The sequence below is a fragment of the Electrophorus electricus genome, chromosome 6, assembly GCF_013358815.1.
Source record: "Electrophorus electricus isolate fEleEle1 chromosome 6, fEleEle1.pri, whole genome shotgun sequence".
In the NCBI taxonomy this organism is placed as follows: domain Eukaryota; kingdom Metazoa; phylum Chordata; class Actinopteri; order Gymnotiformes; family Gymnotidae; genus Electrophorus; species Electrophorus electricus.
The window spans coordinates 21,126,301-21,150,009 of record NC_049540.1 but is presented as its reverse complement, the minus strand read 5'-3'; the positions used below and the strand labels follow the sequence as shown (position 1 = coordinate 21,150,009).

The following is a 23,709-nucleotide window of genomic DNA, read 5'->3' as shown; positions in this document are numbered from 1 at the left end:
TGGAAAAAGTTTTAGAATTACTGCGCCGTCGGAGACGGCGCGGGTCCAGGTGCTGATTCAAGGCTCATCGGGCCAAAGTCGGCCGTTTATATTAGATAAAGGTAAATTACATCCGACCGGCTGGTCGGAAGTCATCGCTTACTCCGTGTGCCTCGAAGGCGGCGGGCCGATGCGGGGGTGATTGGTAGAGGGGCTCCGCTGACCGCGCCTTCATTCCGGTCCCATAAGCCACTACCGGTTAAGGGCGGGAGCGCCGAGGAAGCGGGCGGTCGCGCAGTTGCACAGATTTTGCTCCATCTTCTCATACGGGGATGCAGGTGGAGCGGCTTGACTCACAGCCGTCGTCTGCACGCAAGGGGGAGTGGAAGGCAGGCAGCGCATTTCGCATCCGTGGACCGTATCGACAATAAACGAACCATTTTTATTCTAGTGCGGCGTGGATATCTAAGAAGAAACAAAACAAAACAAACAAACAAAAAAAAACGCGCTCACTTTTCCGGGGTTCAAACGCGGAACGGCGAGCAGGTAACAGATGAGCATCCTTTCAGCAGCCTTTCGGTGTCCAAATGTACCTTTTAAACATTGCAGGTGATGTGACAGGCTGGGACCGAGAGACACAACCCGATGGTGTGGATTTACTGGCTTTTTTTTTTTAATCATAGTCTAGAAATGCTGCGCTTTGCGATTACGGCTCGTTTCCCATCTTAATGTTCACATTCTTTCATCGTTCATCGTTATTTTCATGTCCGAGTGTTCCGTAACGGGCGCCGTGTGGAACATGCATACTATAACACGGAGTTACTCCGCTAGGTTGCCATGTGAGAAAAATTAAAACTAGAGAGACGGAGGAGGTCGTTCAAACATCCGCCGCTGTGGGTAATCTCTTGTTTGGTGTGGTGGACTAATATTGTGTACTGTTCACTAAATCGGAATTTATTGGGCTAAACCTTTAAAATAAGTTCAGAGAGAATTTTAGGTTGAATTCGAATGTGTTGTTTATGGAAATCGGGGACAATTTTGGGGGGTGATTTGGTTCATTAGTCCCTTTCATTCAGGGCCTATAACAATAATTTATCAGCAAATATCAAACGTTTATCTTGTGCGATTGCATATCGTTGTCCGTCCACGCTTTACGTACAAGGTATGTCAACTTCCTGTAGCCTAATTCAGCCTCGCAGTCTCATTCATTCGTCGATATGACTCATATTTTTAAAATAATATTTTGGCAGGTGTTTAGCGCTGATATGTTGCCGCCATGCTGAGAAATTGCCTTAAAAAATCGTCCAGTGATCTTTTGTCGTTTCCTAGGTAAACTGCCAAAATAATTCAAGAACGAAAGCTTTGGAATTATTTTCTTTATTCCGTCTTGAACGTCTGCTGTCTCCTTTGTGGTTGCCATGTACTGAACCCGTAATTAACTGCATCACCAACTGCTGTGTGGCAGCTAATTGTAGAATGCTGGAGACAGTTTGATTGGGAGCTCATGTCAAGAAGATTTTCAATCTTTCAGTAGGTAGCAATGGAGTTGCTATCTACAAGCTGGTACGTTAGTTCTAGTTCTGTACAGGAGTCCCAAGGACATTGATTGGATTTGATTGTTTTGACTAATTAATATAAAAAACCCAGTTCATTAGACTTGAATCCAGTTAAATTGTGTGGGAATCTCAGCATGGACATATGTACACGTATCACACGTGTAATTTTTAGAATGAGCACCATTTTGAAACGTGTTCACTGAAAAAAAAAACCCCAAAAAAACCCCAGTAATCCATTATAAACAATGGCAAGGTGACTAAGCTATATGATGCAAATACGTTTCCATTGTTTGTGTAATGGTGATTACATGAATTTATGTAATGTTGAAACAGTGGGTGGTAATGGAACTCACTCCTTCATGCACACTGTGAATCCCTAGAGTTACAGAGCAGTGTCCCCCCCGTACACTGGCCTCATGAAACTTTCATAAGCGTTTTAAATGGAGCTATAGAAGAAAAATCAAATGCCCTTGGTGTCTAAGCATCTACGCGCCATCGATTATTCATTTAGCCTTACTACAGTATGGATGTCCAAACATCACATGGAGCTTAACCTGCATGGCCCTCTGGGTGGCACTGGGTTTGAGAAATGCTTTCCGACTGGAAATTCACTATATTGTGCTTGCCTCGTGGACCTCGCCACTCTTTATGCATGCGATACGTGACAACCAAAGTCGGAGGTGGGGAAATACGGAATGTCGTGCCTCTCCAAATGATATATATTTATATGTTTATCTGGATTGTTGTAGCGGAATTCTATCTGTATCTCTATATTTGAAGATTTGTGCTGGTTTAAGTGGATCAGGGAGGCCAGAAAGGCTCTTTGGCTTGTTCGGATCAAGTCGAAAACATCAGCCCTTACTGAATGAAGTGAAACGAATAATAACTATTGGCACTGAAGGCCGTTATACTAAGGGCTACCTAAGTTTAGGAAGGTGTGGTTTACAGAATGAAAAACTTATAGCCTTCTGTACCGACTGACGAAAGCCATAAAGAATGTATCCAATATATAAAATACAGTCTCGTACAGCCCAAAGAACATAGTTTGTTCTGTGGTCATGGACTTTAGTTTACTTTTTGCACATTATGTAGCAGTAAATTTTGGGTAAGGAAAAACTGGATATGCACATTTGGTAATGTTCAGGATGTCTATGGATACAGAGTGTAAGGATCTTGGATTCAGTAGCTATGAACCCGGTCTGAGTTATTCTGGTAGACATTTACCACTCATCTGAGAGTGAAGCACCCAAATGACTGGAGAAACATCTTCAAGATTATATGATCAGCCAAGTCATATTTTTATTTACTAATATTATAGAGTTCAGTGGCCTGGATGACTAAGACCATTCATAGACAGATACGTTTTCTGCTGAATTTCACTCAGGCTAATCTGCATCACTATATCCATGTAAAGCAAAAGGTTATGTGCTGTAAAATACAGACATTTCATAATCGTGGTCAATTTTCATAAAAGTAAAGCGAAGAGTCATGTTAAGAGTGATGAAATTTTTGCACAAATCAAGCCCTCAGATAATATTTTCAAATATTCATGCATATATTGTGGTGCATTTTACTAGAAGGTCTGCTCACGCATGAAATTGCACATCCATTGTGGCATATGGTTTTCTACTGTGCATCCACAGCCAGCGCTGCCCTTGACATCGCTCTGTTCTGTCATAAAGGCTAAAGTTCTCGGGCCTGGGAACCTGGTCCCAGATCAGTGAAATGGGAGGAGCAGGCAGAGGAGTCAGCACGGGCAGTAACCTCTCCTGTGTATCAGGCCTGGAACCGAATCGCATCATCCCGGCTGATAAGGAATATCACTGGCCATCGCTGGCCTTCCTGATCCGGAGCGGGGAAGGGTAAAGACTGGGAGAGGAAGGAGCGTGATGGCATCTCTGACAGACAGATGGCTTTGCCCCCAACCCACCCCCAACTCCCCCCCCCGAGCCTCTCCTCCACCCCCTGCTCTGCACATAGTGCTGCGGAGCGGGTGGAGGCAGAAGCAGAGCGACTGGCTGGCATGTGAGAGACTGTGCAGGCGAGCTTGTCTTTGTTCTTTGCCCTTCACTCCTGTCCTTTGGTGTCGCCCTTTGAGGGGCTGTCATACCGGCAGGGCTGTGATGAGGGTTGCTCCAGCCATGTTTCGACTGCAATGTTTAGGGATGAGAGATGGCCAGCTCGTGAGAAACCGTGATATCAAATCACCTGCATAATTAATCATCTGATTTCCTTCACACCATTGTTTTTACTGACAAATCTGTGTCCAAGTGGCTTAAGTTAAATCTAATCTGGCTTTGTAGTTTCATAAGAACATTGAATGACTTCTAATTAGAATGCCACGGTTGAACAAAATAAATCAATGCACATCATAATGAGAATGAACATAATGACATTCATATAATATTTTTTCCCTATAATAACGAGCTGCACTTCATCAGCATGGTCCTCTTGCCATTATGTACAGAATACGACCTATTAGTTATCCAGCTCCCTCATGTCACTGGGTATTGTTATAGAGGTAGCAGCAGCCAAAGGAAAGCCAAAACAGGCACACAGGTCCCTGCACACACAGCCACAGCGCTGTGATTCATCCCTGCTAGACTCCCTTGGCTGGGACACCTCCCTGCATTTCTCACTACATGTCTCTGTCCCTTTTCAGCACCACCCATATGGACAGCTCCTCGACGTGAGCGCCGTGCTAAGCTGTAGTTCTCTCTATCTCTCTCTCTCTGTTCCTCCCAGGGCAGCTCCAGTGCAGATGCACTGGTGCCGGGGGGACTAGATAATGCATGCGGGGGTTCAAGGGGACCCCCCGCTCTTCCCACACGTCCGCAGTGCCCCGCCCCGCTGCGCGGGCCAGAGGGTCGGCTTGGCCCGCTCTAGCTCCAGTGCTCCGCTGCCACTCCCTTCCAGCTGGTAGCGACGCTCATTTGTTCTTGTCCAGCGTACTGCAGTAGTCGTGATAAGGCGGCGGAGTCCAGGAGCAACCACAGTGCCGAGGGGTTGTCATGTGACCGATATTGGAGTCAGTGTGAGCTGACGGTGGTAATTACTGATGTCTCTGAAGCCACTCAGGGGGCCAGGGCTCAGGGCTCAGCAGAGCTGCGCGCAGAGGTTGTGGACCCAGCGCCCCAGCCCCGGTCTGTACCGGAGCAGGTACAGAACGCCGAGATGAGGCCAGACGCAGGGGGTGCGGCGGTCATCTGCTCCGGTTGCCGCATGGACACACATACCCACACACACACACAAACATTCACTCTGGCATCCCTAACAAGGTCGCTCATACACACATGCACTCGCATGCGTGCACACACGCATCTCTTAGGGATGATGCAGGGCCCCAAGAGTGGGGCAGCTTTTTAATCTAGGCTGACGCGTGACTCAGCCTCACGCCAGCCTGGGAAAAAAAAACCCAAAAAACCCCACCCCAAAACAAAACAAGGGATCGCTTCAGATGATGATGAGTCAGAATCAAAGGTCAGCACCGAGATCCCCGGTCTCTGTGTTTCTCATCCCCAGGGGAAATTCATCCCCCCACCCCCAGTTCATCCTTCTCATTTTCCGCATCTGAGCCGATGAACTTTACTAACCCAAATGAGCAGGTAACCTGCCCGAAGCTGTCGATGCACATCGAAAGGCGATGCACGTCTCGCGGTGGGCAGTGTAAGCACGGCCATTAAGACTACTTAAGCACTTATCATTAGTGTAGGTCCAGGTCAGATCCTCCAATGGCCCAAGCAGTGGTGCAGTTCTGCCGATTCCACCGCACTGTTCAAATTACACCGCACTGTTTATAAGCAAAATGCCCACTCTACTTACTGCTGTGCTGCAGTATGACCGCAGACAGTGTGGCTGCTTTGGGGAGAAAAACTGGTTTATTTTGAGTGATTCCTGGGGGACCGGCCTGGCGGAGAGCCAGGGAGAAGGAGGAAGTTAGTAATTAAAAGAGCTCGCCGCTGCTTCGTAATGTTTCCTGAGTGGGTAAAACGGGTAAGCGGCAACAGTTAATACGGATAATTATCTGGCATTACAGAGCATGTCAGGATGTCAGATGTAAGAGGGGAAGGGTGAGAGTCGGGTGAGTGAAGGGAGTGTCTCTCTGCCAGTGTGGGACCTAGAAACGGCACTCCCTGACGAGCGCAGTGTCCAGACGACGCGTGCCTCTTCCCACCCCAGAATTAGCATAGCAGCGAAGCAGATGGTTGTAACCAGGCCACTTTTCCATAGGTTTGCATATTGCATGTTGTTTTGATGTTGCAAGAGAGTTATTTTGTTGCCACAAGCCTGCGTGTGTGTGTGTGTGTGTGTGTATGTGTGTGTGTGTGTGTGTGTGTGTGTGTGTGTAGCCAGTGCTGCACACACACCAATATTCACAATTAAATGCTCACAGGAATATTGCCAGTTATTGATGGAACGTGTCCAAAAATCATTTATGTCTAAAAAATAAAAATAATCATCAGTGGAAATGTAAGACACACCACTTCTCTGAAAATAGCATTCCTTCTAGAGGCTGAGACATTCAAGTGTGTGTGTGTGTGTGTGTGTGTGTGTGTGTGTGTGTGTGTGTGTGTGTGTGTGCGCGCAGCTCCAGCTGGGCGGAAGTGTTATCCAGCCTGAGTTCCTGCTGGCTTCAGGAGTACGTAACTCTACACTGCGGCAGCCACGTTCACTGGCGATGCGCCGGTCCTGTCCGCTGACCTCTGCACACCGCACAGCGGACACAGATTATAGAGCAGCAGAGAGAGGAGGGAGAGTGTGAGGCAGGGAAGAGAGGGGGCTGGGGAGCGAGCTATAGAAGAGAGGTGGAGGCTGAGGTAGGGAGGAGAAATCGGTTAAGGAACAAAGGGTGGGTGGATGTATGCGTTGGGGGTTGCAGGGGACAGCCTGGCCTCCACCTGGGGCAGAGCTGCGGGGGGAGGAGTGATTAAGAATCCCTCGCGGTCGTGCATCCTCGCCCCGCCTGTCCTCCCCGTGCGGCAGGAGGTGGGAGATTTACGCCGGGTCGACGGGCGTGGGGCTGACGGCTGCTTCCGCCACGCCTTAAATCCTGCCATGTTTAGCAGCTGTCTGCCCGTCCGTCCGTCATGGCAGTGGTCATGGCGTGGTGGGGCAAGCCGCCGGGACACTGCTGACGGTCACGCTCGGTCACATGATCAGTACCCCCCCCTCCTTCCTAACCCCCCCACCGTTCTGCCGGCTACGCACGTCCGCTTGCTCGTCCCCCCACGACGCCCCCGTGTCCATGCAGACCCGGAAGTAGATCCCGGCGGCGTGCCTCGGCACTACAGCCACATGGTGCCCCTGCCGCCCATCTGTGCCCGTTCATTTTTAGCTCCATCTATCCGTTTAATAAGCTTTATTTCATCAGCCCCTTTCCCAGGCCGACGCCACACTGTAAACCGCTTGCCGCCGGCTGGACATCCATCTTCGTTCCGTGATGTTAATTCCAAGCCGATGTATGCAAAATGACCTCCCTTTGTTACAGTGATTGCTAGTGATTCGTCAGGCAGCATGCACCCAGACGGAGTCACGTGACGGGGATCCAATTAGCTACTCTCCTGATTATCTCCGTACTGCTGCTGCAATAGCAGCATCGATTAGCTACCTGAAAGAGAGAGCAGCCTAATGGCAGACTGACACAGTGGTTGACTGTTCTGTGTGAGTCCTGTTTACAAGGTTTTCTTCTCTCCTCTCTGCTCCACACCCTTCGAGAGTCTAAAAACACTTATTTCCTGCGAGACACACGTTCCCTGCCGTTAATTAGTAACCTTAAGAACTAGGTTTAGCATCGCAGCTAATCGGGTGAAACCATCAGCAGGGGGAGACGCTGGGCACATGCAGGTCTTGAGGGGCTGATTTGGGTTCGTAGGATTTCGGAGAAGTGGAAATGAGGCTCGCTCTCCCTCGGGCACGCGGCGTGTCTCCCCAGCGCGAGGGCGTTATTGCCGGCAGTGCGCGGGAGCCAGCCTCAGCTGTATGGACACCGGCTGGCGCCGTGCGGGCCAGCGCACCCCGGGCCCTGCAAGCCCGCCGCCGGCCCGCACCGGGCTCGGCGGTCCGGGAAACTGCTCACATGCGATCTGAGTGCTGGCTTTCCCAGTTTCATGAGGGGTCACCGCTGGCGGGCGGTCTCCGGCATCGGATCCCCCTCTGTTGTATCGGCCGCAGGCGTGACGCGGTGGCGAGTGCGGTTAAGCGATATCTGATCCCCCCCCCAGGCTGGAGAGTGCCACTCATCTGGGCAGTAATATGCCACTCGTGGATCAGATTAGCTCCACCTGAATGTTTCCAGCTGTCTGCTAATGCCCGTGACCCACAACAAGATTAAAGAGATTAAGATATATTTCAGCTTGAATGAAGTGCTGAAGCCAAAGCACTCATCTGCAGAATGTAGCCAGTAATAAGCTGCTTTGGCAGTGGGACTCGAAACAGCTTTTGTCGTTAGCGCTGTACCTTGAGGCACCTCTGTGTACTGTGTTCTTAATCTTATACTCTCTCTCAGCCCTGCTGACTGCTGCTGATGAGATGGATGGTGCCGATGACATTCTGTTGCTGCACTGAGGCAGCGTGTCAGATCCAACCAAGCTGTTTAAGGCGAGATGGAAAAGATCCGTTCGTGGAATGATTCTTGCGTTTGCTAGGAGTTTCTGATGCAGCAGGCAGACAAATATGAAGCTGTGGCTGTTTTATCGAGTGGGGCAGATTCACTGAAGACATTTTCATTTTTCTTGTTTGAGGGTCTTGGAGTAAGGAAATGTGTTGTTGTTTCTAATAAACGTAAATATGTGTGTGTGTGTGTGTGTGTGTGTGTGTGTGTGTGTGTGTGTGTGTGTGTGTGTGTACAATGCAGTCTGTGTGTAAATGAATAGTAAACATTTTTTGTTGTTTTAGGTCCACATCCTAGCACTGGATTTAAAGTGAACCAGTGACTATGAGAAAACATGCCAAGTCTAGGTTAACAGAGTAACCATGGAAACCTGGCCTAGTAATGGTAATAAATAAAGGAAAAAAAGCCAAACAACAATAATAATAACTGTAGGTTCTAGGGCTATAGACTAATTTATGCAGGCTATAAGAACCACACATCAAACATTAATATATGAGGATTTATAAATAAACAAAAAATTAAACTTCAGAAACCATATGCAGCATTCAGAGACATTTAAAATGGTTTTCGCGTAGTTGTTTTTGCCAAATGTTTGGTTTTAGAATTATAGACAGAGCCAAAGAATGACCACTCATTGTCAATTTAAGGGCAGGTTTTCGTTGTCTGCAACTGTAAAACCATGCTTTTGACGTAAACACTCTAAAACCATTAAATGGCTCTGACTGCCGAAAAAAAAACTTTTTAATTTTTTTATTTTTTTTTTGAGGTTTAGTGCTGGTTACACTTTCAACCCAGCTACCTCGATACAAGGTCCAGCAATGCTTGCACAATCCGACAAATGTCAAGGTCCCTGACATTAAACATTTTACAAGTAGCCTGTGAATAGTCACTTATAATATACTACTAATAGTAATATTATAATATAACACTAATTAATAATCAGCATCATCTCTTTTATATGTAGCACCTTACATTGTAATTTCAAAAACAAGTTAAAAATTCATTTGAAAACAACTTAGTACTATTTGTATTATTAGTATTAGTACTGTGATAGTAATGTGAGTATGCGTTGATAGTTCTGTATGTTTTCCAATTAAAATGTAAAGCAAACAAAATGGAACCTGAAAATGCATGTACAGCAGAGCTGTGGGAGAAGCTCTTGCGGCCAGATGAGCTGAAGATACTAGCGGCAGAGTAACAGGATTGAGAAAGTATGGAGAGAAAACGCTTCTTCTCTGGCATGCTGGCAGCAGTCTGGCTGCCAATAGAGCTGCCTCACCCATCGTTATTGATAATCTAAGATGGATTCTGTGAGTAAGTGACGAAGCACTTTTGTAAGTCGCTCCGGATGAGGGCGTCTGCTAAATGCTGTAAATGTAAATGTAAATGTAAATAAGCTGGCAGGATGGATTCTGAGAAGCATAGAAGCAGCAGAACTTTCAAGCACTAAGTGGGTTAGGGGTTTCGGGGCCAAAACGTGGATGATTATTGTAATTGTTTGCCCATTTGTCAGCGTTGTAGGGCACCAGACTCAGAGAAAAACAAACAAACAAACAAACAAACAAACAAAAAACATCCTTCCACAGCCTTGAAACAAGCAGGAACTAAAAGTGGCCCATAGTCAGTGTTCCTTTTCAAATCCACCATGGATGAGAGAGAGAGAGAGAGAGAGAGAGAGAGAGAGAGAGAGAGAGAGAGAGAGAGAGAGAGAGAGAGAGAGAGAGAGAGAGAGAGAGAGAGAGAGAGAGACAGAGAGAGACAGAGAGAGACAGAGAGAGAGAGAGAGAGAGAGAGAGAGAGAGAGAGGACCCAGCATTGCTCTTCAGACTCTTAAGGACAGGACTGTATGTGTCTGTGGAATGCCTTTGTTTATAATAGCCTCTTTGCAGCATGGCGCCTGCTATTAACATCTGTCCATCCTTTCTCTCCGTGCACCATCCGCGCTTGTGCCGCCCACACTGGACATGCAGAAGCCAATGAATCCATTCTCTTAATGTATTCTGCAGAGACCACACCTAACGTGCACGCACAGATAAATGCAAACAGATCCACATACACCCATCATGCACAGGCTGCGCGGGCTCCCCCTACCTCCCTCTTACTCTCTCAGACAGGCTCACACATGCACGCAAGCGCGCGCGCACACACGTTGCTATCTCATCTCGGAGCACAGTAGATCTCGCAGGAGTATAGCTTTTTTTTTTGTGGTATGGTGACTTCAGATCACACACACGCACGTGCGCATGCACAAGCACGCACACGCACACGCACACACGCACACATCATACCAGTTTCTTTGTTATATTATAAAAACGTCTTAGCGGTACAGTCAGATACTACAACTCAGTTGTAGCCATACACACAGTTATTGTTCGCAGTCCTCGGTAAGTCCCCTCTGACCACAAGGCCGCTATCGCCTGGCCATTTTTGGGCGGTACTCACAAATCAGCCGTGACACTGACGCACGTAAGTTCTCGCGCAGCCTGATCTACTCACACCAGTGCAAAGCCGCTGTACAGCAGCACAGTGTCACTTTAGTGTGGGGAATGGTATTGCCACCCACGTAACATCCGGTCCTCGGTGGTACCACGCTCAGAACAGGACCCGTGTTGAGCGGGATGGCGCAGGAATTGTGCAGAGTAACAGATGGGCTACGTTCTGCATCTGTGCCCATAAAATGCACCTATAATGTATGTGCGCCTATTAAATTGGCCAGTGAGTGTAGGTAAAAGGTTGGTGTTTCTAAGGAACTGGAGGGTGAATGTATTTATGCATGCGCAAGGTTAATCTTTTTACGAAGGTCCACTAACGACTGCAATGATTAACCATTAGTTCCTTTCATTGTTATTAGGACAATATATCATTTGAGTAATATTTAAATATTATGATGTTTTAGATTCCAAGTGGAAATTCTAGTGTCTTGTGATTTTTTTTTTTTTTCACTTCACTTTCTGGTTTTAGTACACAGCATTCAAAACCCCATTCACATGTAAATATTCCCCTCACTTATCAGCTATATATAGGTCAAAAGAGACTGCACAGTCTGTTTTGGCAGAGGAGAAGCCGGCTAAAAAGCTTGAATAGGACCAGAAACAAAGTGCAAGGCACCAGTGCTAGCCAGTGACTGTTCTGCTGGGAAGCAGATTGGAAGAGAACGCATGAGCGCCGGACACACATGCACATGGTCACTGGTCCAGCCTGCGCTGCCGTGGGATTTGTTGATTTCCTGCATTTCTCGCTCCCACCGCCTCATCCCCACGTTCGGCGCAGAGAGGTCAATCAGCGAAAGCATTGTGTTTTACACTCTGAGCCAGCAGGAGTGCAGGCTTTGATTGCTAATTGATTGTTGCCACAGCAGAAATATTTGCTTGTTAACAATCCGGCCCTTACCGACACCTTCGGTGGTGGAAGGAGCCCAGCAGTGGTCAGCCTATACCCACACCGTCCGTGATGGATCTGTTGTTGTGTGAGTCATTTAGAATGAAGAAAAAATTCTGATTGGTTGGCCTGGAAGCTGGGAGGAAGTGTGAAAGACTGGAAAAGGAAAACGAATCAGGCGACTGGAGAAATTGAGGCTTTGGAAGTGTGTGTGTGGGGGGGGTTGAAGGCATTGAAACTGAATAAAGGAAAGTTAGGAGCACATACGTAATTCTGACTAATTCAGCAGGCCTGGCACTACACTGCCAGCCACCTGCACACACTTCTCCATCTCCTGCTACGCCTCTCACTGGCTCTGCTATTCAGCTGACTGGCAGGCCGGCGCAGGGAGCTGCAGTAGCTGCTTTGCAGCAGCTTCAGACCTGCACTTAGCCCGGCTGGGATGAAACGCAGCAGGACGACAGTACGACTCCTCTCCTCCCCTCTCCTCCCCTCCCCTCTCCTCTCCTCCCCTCTCCATCTTTTCCTTCTCCACCGATCTCGCACCAAACCTGCCACCTGTCCGTGCGGTGTCTGGTGAAGCTAACCGGTTATGTCCTTCATATTCAATTCTCTGTGAGAATTAAAGGAGCTCTGTTGAACAAGATCCTGTTGACTCAAGGGCGAAGCTCATCTGCACTGTTTTCTCGAGACGAGTCTATTATGGAGCGAGGCCCAGCTTCAGACGGGAATAAAGGAAGCCAGGGAGCTCTTACTTGGAGTGGCTCAGCCTGTTCCTTCCCTCATACTTTTGTGATGGGACTCGGATAGCTTACTCGCACTGGCTATAGTTTGCATTAATTCATGCCGTTTTCACACCTAAATAGTATGTTTGCATTTTAAGCGAGCTTATTCAAGCACTATTGATACAGTGAGTTATGCTTTCAGATTTGAGATTGCAAGTTGGTCCTTGAGGACTGCAGTCTGTTAGTGAAGAAAAGAGCGCTCAGAGACATCAGGGTTTCAAATCAGGAGAAACACACAGAACCGTTGTTTCAGAAGTGAGGATGTTTATATGCGTAAAAGCGACACTACACTTCCGCACTCGTATTCAGCCGCAGCACCGAGAAACGAGGCAGACTGGGAGCTCTTAAGGGTTTCTGTCTCAGTCTTTTCTCTCTGAATTATTTCTGTTGCCGTAGTGTCAGGTCAAGTTAACTAGCGCCGGCAGTGGCGCCGAAGTTTCCCCCTACAGAGTTTTCACTGTGAATGACTGTCATTGTGTTTGTGCAAAGAGGAAGAGCTCCCTTGTACTGCTCATGGCCAAACCGATCCTTGACATCTATAGAATATATGAACATTTAGGGGGGAATCCTGCCTGCCGTTTGGTAAGGGGGTTCCCTCGGAGGTGATTGGTTTGTCTTTACCAGGCTGTTGTCAAGGCCTACCTGATCTAGAGCCGAGGAGAAAGCGCCGTGGTGTGGCAGGACTCCCACTCAGCCTGGTGCTAATGGTATGTCCTTTATCTTTGGCTTGGAAAAAAACGAACTGGGATAGCACATATCTGTTGACAGTAATGTCAGTGTTTAACGTGTGTGCGCGCGTGTGTACTTAAGCACTTTGCATGTACACAGGAAGGACCTGAGGGGACTTGTATCCATGGTGACAGCTGGCCACACACACTGTTGCTTGGCGGTATAGGAGAAAGCAAAGGTGGCCCTGTGACAGGCAGTGACTCTGTAAGATCCTTAACAAGCTGTCATGTTTCCCTTTGTTATGCTTTATGGGAAAAGAAAAGGGCTTTTAGTGTCATTAAGTCCTGCTGCATTACCCAGCTCTGCGCCTGGCCCTGTGAACGCGAGCGGGGTTTCGGAACTGAAGCAGAGGATTAGCGCTTTTACGCTGACCGTGCGCCTCGGCCATCATCTCGACTACAAATGAATCTGTCATGCAGGAAGGGCGGTGAGAGCGTGAGCATCTGCGTGTGCGCGTTTGTGGCTTGTGCATGAAGGAAGAATTTGGCCACGCTGCACGACAGCAAGACGTGACAGAAGCGAGGTATGGTGATGGAGGGGTCCGCCGGAGATTAACAGCACGCGGCCGAGGCCGCACAGGAGCCCGTCCCTTTGGAAGTGGTCTAGACGACCCAGAAGGAGGCCCCTGGATGTTGTCTTTGCATTTCTCCAGTGCCGGCAGGCTTCTCGGGGTTGAAGGGTCATAAATCCGAACCTGCCTGTACTAGCCTGAAGACACGAGCCTGTCCCAAAGATAGAAAAGGACTGCAAAAACAGCATTTGTTTCAAAGCTGTCTGATGACTTACACGGACAGTTTAGCCAATTTATGTAGCCTGTCTAAACAAAGCAACTGCAAACTGCGTTGTCTATTTTTGTTCGCCACCCGAGGGAGGTAAATCATAAATTTTTGGCTTTTGTTTATTGCGATAACACGTGGTATCTTTGACTTTCTTCCTCTCTCTTAGGTTTGACTTTCCCATATCTATTTCAGCCTGTATTCTCCATTCCAAACATATGTTAGCACAACTAAATGCAGATTCTATTTTTGCCGTGCAGTTATGCGGTGCATCTGTTTATGCGATCCTCCGATCTGAGAGACATACATCACACCTTCTCTAGAATGTCATAGCATAAAAATGGCTCGGCGTACCGTACAGTTCGATGATATTGTGATGACTGAAGGTAGAGGACCGGTTCCCTCCAGGTTCTAACGCCGATCTCACAAAATGATCGTTTTGAAGAGGAACTGGCCCTTTCATTTAACTCAAACGTGGCTATACACGCTCGGCCGCCACATCCGAAGCGCCTCTGGATGCCATATTTATTTTAGTCGCACGGTTAGAGACCGCAGACCATCTCTTGTCCAGGCCACTCGCGACGGCACTAGCCTCTCATTGAGGTTGGTTCTGACCACGGGATGAGTGTCGCCTGGAAATGCCTCAAACCCAGCTCCGAACCGGACATGTGCAAAAACCCTGGCAGCGCTGCGGCAGCTAAACCGACGCAATGATTCCATTACCATGTCAGTGTTAATGCCGTGGGGAGATATAACAACGTCTAGTTATATGCCGATGAGCAGTGAATGTCATGGGATGGGGGCGGGGGTGGTAATTGTACACTTATAAAATACAACTGTGCGAGAAGTATACCTAATAAATCGGCATGGGTATTCTAATAAATGGGTATTCTAATAAAATAGCTAGGAAGTGTACGTTTACAATGGGAACATTTTTGATTGGTTAAACGGTTTCTCCTGCTTAAGCATGCTGTACGCTTCGTTTTGCGAGATGCTGGCATATGCTCCCGTATTAAGGTTGAGTGGATCAGATAACGATTGGTTTGTTGCTGGCGTTTCTATCTGACTGTTGTATTTGTCGTATGGATTTGTCTCTACATGTCTTCTACAAGGTTGATTTATGCGTGAGCCTAATTTATGGTGTTAAAAGAGACCCCTTTGCACGCTCATTGGCCTAATTTGGTTTGCATCTCAAGGACAATCAATATGGGAAGGCAGCTGATAAGCCTGGTTAACGTTCATTCTGTCACTAGACCCCTAAGCCCTGCACCCGGAATATCCAGAATACACTTGAAGATCGATTGAAAACAGAGTATTAAGCATGACCGCACTTGAATTACGGAGTCATTTGATCCATTCAATTAGTTCGCTTTGAATGAAACGGCGCACCGAGAGCAGATGCGCTCATTTAAATAACAAAATTAAATCCGCGGTGAACAGAGAGGAGCCTCTGTGCGGAGCGTCTTCAGCTGAGGACGCCGTCAGCTCCGAGACCTGTCGCACGTTGCCGCCGTGTCTGTGTGACGTCCACACGGAGCGTGTCTGAATGAGCCCCGGCGCGGGGAGCCGCCTCCGTCATGCAGCTCGGAACTCGGGTGTGGACAGCGGCGTCACGTCGCTACCGGGTTTCGTGTTACTCCCACACAATATGGGCACCAACGTGGCTCGGCAGGGTGGCATCCACCTCCCACAGTACAACTGATTACCGTTCTCCGCCTCGCACACCACGCTTGGCGCCGTCAAACAGCAGCGGGCATTTTTAGCTCAAGGATGGGCTAAAATGAATCTTAATCGCGCTTGAAGCAACAGTGACCCACGCTTCTTTCTCGCCACCTCTGTCTTGGTCTAAAGGCATTAGCACGCTTTTGTGAGCCAGGCCGACACTCCTTCTGCGTCTCCTTTTTTCTCCGTTCTATTATTTGACTCTTGGCACTTTTTTGTTGTGTGTGTGTGTGTGTGTGTGTGTGTGTGTGTGTGTGTGTGTGTGTGTGTGTGTGTGTTTGTGTGTGTGTGTTTGTACTCTCCTTCCCTTCAAAGCTCTGAAAGGCTACAGAGCTCCAGCTTGGTGAGGAGATGCGGATTTGTGAGTGGCCTCCAGAGATTCCTGCGGTCCGTGAAGTCACGAGAGAGTGCAAGAGGGGTGAGAGAGGTGAGCGCATGCGTGAGACAGAGAGAGACAGAGAGAGACAGACAGAGAGAGAGAGGAGGAGGAGGAGGAGCTGGATTAACTGCCTGACAGAGGGATCTAGGTCTCATACTCAGTGGGGAGTTCATGACCCCTGTGCAGGGTGCACCATCTAACTAAGATATCAGCACATGTGAATTCCCGACTGCCTTTGATCCGGAGGATGTCTGAGTGCAAGTGAGAGACTCCGTGTGGCAGCGAGGTAGCCATTTCTGCACTAAGGCTCTGTAAATAAGCAATTCCTGCGTGGCCGTGAGGGTCCGCTCGCTTTCAGATGCAATTCACACTGGTTAATGCAAACTCAGTCATGCATAGTAAAGTGACGGACAACAATACCCCTCGTCGGTGGTGATTCATCAATATGAAAATTCTGGGTTAATGCCAGAATAGATATTTCTGTGTCTGCGTCTGACAAAGATGATGAAAATAAAGATATTTTGGAGTGGTTATGTAAATCTTGCCCCAGAAAATGGTGGAAAAAATGGCGTTCTGTGCAGAGGCTCAAATCCATGTGCTAAACTGGAGCATGAGATAATTAATGCTTTATCACACTGCCGCTGAATATTGATCCATCTCATTCTAAACTGATACTGTACTATACATAATCATGAATTGCTGGCGAGAATGCTAATTGATTATTCTGTTTGCGCTGTCAAATGCATAACAAGATTTGCTTTTTGCGGAAATTTCTGCTGAATCCCCACCAATATCTGGCTGGCCTATGATAAGGTGCTTTATGTTGAGTAATGTAAAGCTAACGCAGCTTTCCCGTGTTGAGTGATCTTCATATTCAGCAATGAACGTGGTCCACTGATACGCATCACCCGGTACACATGCATCAACTGTGTCCCTCAAGCAGGGCTGTAAAAGCTCACCTGAGCTTGGTTCCGCCCTGGCTGAACAAGCTAGGCCATGCTTAAGGCCTCACTGCTGAAATTATGCTCAGTAATTACTCGCCATCGCAATTTCTCGACTTATTCACCTCAGGTAGGCCACTTCACTTCAGTGGCCCCCTTAGTCCATGTCAGACCTCAAACAGACTTCGCAGGCATTTAATGGTTGAATTGCTCAACCATTAATCACAATATTCATATCAGGCAGCTAGTGTAGACCTTCATGGCTGTTAACTAAACTTCTAATTTTCTTTTCCATTTGCCATACGTTGGCAGAATGCAGTACTTCAGGTTAACTTAAAAACATGGGTCCTAGGCTGTGTTATGAATTGTGCGGTGAACTATAAAAGGCCTACATGAGTGCGATTAGCTGTGATAGAAGGTGTTTCAGATAAAGGGGCCATATACCTTCATAAGGCATCATAATGAGGAACGTTCCCTCAAGACCTCGGCTCAGATGGGGCGGTTATATTTCCAGCGCGTCCACCCCGGCTCTTGAAGTGGTGCGGTCAAGCTGAGAAAAGACAGGAACGAGCCTCGCTTACCGTCCTTCTATCACACGAGGCCTGAATTCAGCGTTAATTCAGCAGAGCTTTAAATATCCCCCTCACACCACCCCTCCCCCAAAAAATTTATTGTTCCGCATTATTTCCGCCATCACTCACGGCTCTCAGAGAGTAAAAAAGATGTGAGCATGTGCATATGTTTGAATGCAGTATAAAGGCCTGCCTGTTAACATTGTACCAGGGACAGCGTTTCATCTCAGATCCAAGCTACATTGGATTGGACAGGTGAATTGAAACAGAAATAAATAATTTAATAAGTCTTTTTGGGCTGTGAGGTTTTTATGAGCAGTGTTTTTCCCACCCACACAGGTAAACACACATAAGAACTGCAGATTTGATTCTCCACACAGCATAAAAGAAACACACACCACACAGACTGAATTCCTGAAAGAAATTCTGTACATTTGAAGTTTGAAACTTATCTTTTTGTGGCAATCACTGACTGGGTTTTCATTTTTCTTGTAATTTTCTCTGGTGAAAGTTATAGGATAATGATGACTAAGTGTCATGTTAGAAGTTGATATCTACATATTTTTCTCATAGTATGTTGGCTGACTACAGCAAGGATTTGAAATTGATAAGGACCAAAAACTACAAAAAACATCTGCTGTATCACTAAAGAATCTACCCTTCTTTTATATATATATATATATATATATATATATATATATATATATATATATATATATATATATATATATATATATATATATTTTTTTTTTTTTTTTTTTTTAAATATTTATTTATTTATTTATTTTTTTAAAAGCATAATACTACTGCTGTACAGATCTTCATTGAGCTCTGTGGCGGGCCTCTCAACACTGGAGCTTGGGAACAAATTCCAGAAGAATGATCCAGGTTCAGCATCCCTGTTTGAGCTCTCTCTGTATGTAAATGATGTTTTGGATTATTAGTGCTCCTCCAATAGTCTCAGTGACACAGAGATCCTCACAGAGACAGATTTCCTCACACACACACACACACACACTCCCAGTGCCTGTGGTGAGAATCACAGCAGGGGTGTGAGCCCTGCTGCTTTGGAACAGTCTCGCAGATGAGGATCGGGAGACTGAATCACTTAATCTTTGAACTCAGTGTTTAAGATTAGATAAAACATTTTATGTGGTATGGACTACCTACAACTTTTTACATTTGTTCTTGTTTAAAGTTTTTGCAAAAAAGAAAAAAACCCAAAAAAACTAAATCGAAGTGAGACGTGACAAGCCATGGAGATTGGTCAGTTGGTCCATTAATGTCGCTGGTTGAAGCCTCCGGCATGCATCACAGGCACTGTGCCTGGCATTAAGCATCTCCCCGTGGACCTGTTGCCTTGTGCCGTACTCCTCTGTGTCTTCCTGCGAATCCACCCTTGAGTCTCTGACATCCATGTTGGAAGATGACTGGACTGACTTCCAATGCTAACAAAAGGACAAAAAGCCTATTATTGAGTTCTCTGGTCTATTAATGAGAATAAGATCAATGAGGTATTTTGTGTTAAATTAGAGTTGGTGGATGACTGCACCTGCAATGTTTCTAACAATATATATACACACACACACACACACACACACACACACAAAGTACAATCTTTATCTGTATATAATATTTTATGCTGTTCTTCATATATGAGCTTTAATGATGAACTACTGGTGGTTCTTATTCACTATTACAGCATGGGACATGGGCACAACCGTGCTTCCTACTCAGGGAGGGCCCAGTGCAGGTGTGAAGCTCTCACTGTGTCTTCATCTCTGAGTAATTAAGAGCAGTAATAAGGAGGAGGGCCCTGACGAGGCCCAAGAGCAGGATCCAGTTAACACTCCCCGAGGACCTTCACACACACCTCCGTCTAACGTGATTAGGCTGTAAGAGTTGCATTTCTCTGTGCAGCCCACTCCCGCTTTATCTGAAGGGCTGGCACTCCTCGCCAGACGCCCTTGCGACCGCTTGAACTTCCACCCTCATCTGCAGGGCATCCCGCCCTCGGACTCATGAATACTGCATGCTCTGCTCCACGTTACCGGTGCTCCCATTCCCACACACTTCTTTCCCCGTCGTCGCCATCGTCTCTCGCGGGCAGCATCCTGAAACCGGACTCTGCGCTAATTGAACCCCAGGCATTGGTCTCCTGGACGGCCGAGTGCATCGACGCAAGGATGGATTTCGCTTGGAGATGGAGGTTCTGCTCAGTGAATCCGTGCTATCGGACCCCCACCCACCACCCCCCACCCCCCACCACCACCTCCCTCTCGTTTTAATGAGTACTGCAAGATCCTGGCGGTGATCTAGCCTGGCGGAGGTTCGGTATAGGCTGCGTTCCAATCTACATCAGGCTCCTACAGAGGAGCAGCAGGAGGCGAAATGCTCCATGTACTGCTTGGTTGCAGCTGAGCGGAAACAGCACTTGCTGCGGGGCACGTGTGAGAAGAAAAAAAAAACCCACTAGCTGCAAAAATGGCGTCGAACGCGTCCGTTTTAGTAGCACTTTTTCAGAGTAAATATTTAGTCAGCTGGGGTCACTTTTTAAAACCTGGGAGTGGTGGATTTGCGTTTTTGTTCCAATGGAGGCTAGATTCGTTACTGGTTTCTAATTGAATTCTTCCAACATAACTTGCTTTCATGCAGAGGATGCAGGAGGATGCAGGAGGATTTGTCAGGCTCGTCACTCCATATGTGCGCAGTTTTAAGGAAATTGCACCAGCCCTCTTCCCTTCTGCGTTCTGAGGGAGGGACCGCGCCGTCTCTGAAAGACCGGCTCTGTGTTATTCTTTCATTTTTGAGGAGGGAAACCTTCTCATAAATTTAAATGGAAGGCACAGCTCGTAGAATATTCTAGCAACCGCACGTATTCCAGGGAATGCCTAGCGCACCATTGCAGTAATGGAGTCATCTAGCATTGGATGATGAATTAAAAGTGCAGTTTAGGGAACATTTGGTCTAAAGTATAAACACTGAAGGGGGCTTGTCAATAATGAGAGTTAAATCACGGACCCGTATTGTTTAATCCCGGGTAGCTGTAATGGAATCCAGGCCTACTTGGCGTTTTGGCTGGCGAGGCCATGCTGTCAAACAGATCCCAGCCATATGAGACCGTGCGGAGATGGCGGGGGGCTCTATGCCTGTTTCATCTGGGACATGGAGCCTAGCGTTCCTTTCTCCTCTCCTCCCTCCCAAGGTCATTTGGTGCAGGTGTGTGGGGAATGTGTGCAGACTGCCTCCTGTGGCTCTGGACCTGTGTGTGTGTGTGTGTGTGTGTGTGTCTGTGTGTGTGTCTGTGTGTGTGTCTGTGTGTGTGTGTGCCACATCATGAGGTTGCAGCAGAGGGCAGCTCGATGTCCTCGCCGTGCCCCTGCACAGGTGGCCAGGGCCAAGAGTGGAATAATTTATGAGTGTTGGGTCACTCTGTCTCCACAGCCAGGCAGGGTGTGTTGGCTCCCAGCCACGTGCTAATCTTTTTTTTTTTCCCTACCGATGTGGAAGGGAGAAGAGCGTTGGGTCGTTTCGCTGTTGTGCACCGGTTTCCTTGTTGTTGGGTCGGCTGAGGGTGTATGTGCGCGCTAATTAATGTCCTAACCGCGCAAGTGACCCCGAATAAACGCGTCACCGGTGTTGTAACGTGAAGCGGGCGGACGTTTTCGCGCATCGGTTCACCCAGGTTTACCTAAACAACAGCCCGCCGCCTGCAGGCGAGGCCCCGCAGTTGAGGCTCGTCACAACCGTGGGGAGACCCGCGAAACACGTCCATGCAATGTGACTGACAGTCGCATCTAAAGATATCTTGTACGTCAATTAGAGCATCATCACTAGATACGATGCGCCTTCTCCGGGAGTTTACACACACACACGGCTGTCTGCCTAAACCACTTTGTCATGCACGTCGGAAAGGATATTAAGTAGAAAGTCATGGACGCCCTCTGAATCATTCACGATAAACACAACGTAGCGAGCCAGCGATGGGAGAATAAGGTGAAACCAATAACGAGCAGCGCACCTTCTGAGTGTTGTTTTTAACACATTCCCTGTGCATTCTACGTGCCTGCAATTCAACGGCAGCGATAACGAACCACTAAGAGACGAGGCAGACGCGAAGCTGCTGTTAATGGCTCTCTCCATAAGCAGCTCTGAGATTCTGGCCGACTTTGATAAACTGAATTAGCTGTAGATTGTCTGTCCCTTTCACACAAGGTGGCTGCGAGGTGCTGTATTGTTTGGCGGACTAAATTAAAGCTCTGACTGATGGCTCCTCCCCCTCCCCTCTGTGTCTGCCCCGGCCCTCTGCTTGCTGGTGCAGCTCGAACGTCCATTTGAAAGTTCGCCTTTATTCTGGCTAATGTCCTATTAATTTCATGCTCCTGCACGCTCTGAAAAGACCACCTTCCGCCGCCGTTCCTCCGTCTTCCTCGCCTCCATTCGCTGAGGTGCTTCTGAAGTCGAGTTGCTTATTAACGAGATTAGGTTTCTGTTCATGCAGACGCTTCTCTTTTCTATTAGTGGAACAATTGGATACATAATAATGCCTTAGCCTTTAATTAATTCTTTATTTTTTTGGGGGGGGGGTCGGTTTGTATAATCCATTTGGCGCTGTACATACGTTTAATCTTAATTTGGTATGAAGCATGTTCGCTTGTTTCTCTTCTCGACTGATACATCATGCTACTGAAGGGAAAAACGTTACTTTAAGGCGTCTTCCACAGGGTTGAGAGCATTCTAAAATGACTCCTCTCTGACTCATCGGATGTTTTTGTTTGCATGATGGAGCGGGTTTTTTTTGTTTTTTTTTTTTGACTCTTTCGTCACAAGATCGTAGCTGCTGTCGGCGGCATTAACCCCGTCTCTGAGATAATGGAGACGAGCGTGAAGCTGTGTGGAGCGTTTCCTTACATATGCAGCGTTTTGATTAATCACATATGGCATTGCTCCCGAAAACTCCGGCTTGTCACCATCCGAGGCCATTAGTCACTGTCGCTGGCTGTGACCTTATGTGCTATCTATTCATGGTGCTGCTGTGTGTATGTGTTAACACAGTATCCCATCCTCTGCATACAGTGCAAGAACATAAACCAGCCACTCTTTTCTCCTTATAAACCACACGTCATTTCCCCATTTCAGACTTGTTTTGCCCTTTTTTGCCCCCCTCAGGTCTGCTACTTGTGTCTGGTTCTTGCTTCTGTGGCAGTTTTCCTAATTTGGGCTTGTGTATTTCTTGCTTTACGTGTGTACGTGTGCATGTCTATGCGTGTGCACGCACACTTCTGTTTTCTTGTTTTCATTGTGTGTGCATATTTGTTCTCTTCTATGCATTTTCCTGCGTGTGTGTTGTGAACGTGCTATTCCCCTGGCCTTCTGTATTTGTGTCAGCGGCGGTGTCCGGCCTGCCGTTTGGCCTGCGTCAGCACATCTGCGCGTCTGGAGAGCCTGGTGTGATTGTGCACGGGCCTCCTCTGCCCAGGAATCCGTAGAGGCGGGCTGCCCCCAACCCCCACCCCCTCTCATCCCGCAGAGAGAGACGGAGCCGGGCACGGTCCACGGCGAGCTGGCCTGGCCTGGCGAGACCGGCTCCAGAGTCCAGTGGGTTTGGTGGGAAGAGAGTGTTTTCAATGATTTTCATTACTGGTGTGATTGATCAGTTCAGCTGTTCCAGCAGTGAGAGCCCAGGGAATGTCTGCTTTGCTGGATCACATTCTTCTTGATCGCTGGTCGCCTGTGTGGACCTCAGCAATTCTACGGCCTGTTGTTATTGCTCTGATGAAAGGGGGAAAAAAAAAAAAGTCCTGTTGTGACCTGCACTCGTACATGTTACAATAGCAGTGAAAAGCGCTGCTATAGTCACCCTTAGCTTCATGTTGGGAATATGTAGTTGCTTGAGTGCAGCATGAGACAGCGAGAGCTCTACTGTGTCACTGTGCCTCACCGCTACAGGGAGCAAACGTGCAGGACACAAAGGGAAGAGGTGTGTTGATGTGACCACCCACGTCATATGTATCGAAACCAGTAAGCAGGGAATGCATAGCAGGGAATTTGTGGAGCAATTTTGGCAAGGCGTGTTCCAGACAGGCTCAGAGGGCCCAGCTGGTGGCAATATGCTGGCTGGAGGAGCTTATTTAAAGACCCTCGCTCGCTCGTCAGAGCTGTTGATCTTTCCTGGATTGATTTCCTTTGCGTTCAATTTGCTCAAGGCCTGATGCTTTCACGTCTGCCATCCATTGTGAGGCGTTGAGAACACATATTGATCTGATTACGAACGGAACGGCT

At 47.6% G+C, this 23,709-nt stretch overlaps 1 protein-coding gene across 1 annotated transcript in view; it reads left to right on the top strand.

Moving 5' to 3' along the window:
- The first annotated feature begins 201 nt into the window (after positions 1-201).
- Positions 202-23,709, top strand: part of nrxn2a (neurexin 2a) — a 212,124-nt gene continuing 188,616 nt past the window's right edge. The window contains exon 1 of the mRNA XM_035527281.1: positions 202-525. The gene's annotated coding sequence lies outside the window, so the exon portion shown is untranslated. The remainder of the gene's footprint in view (positions 526-23,709) is intronic.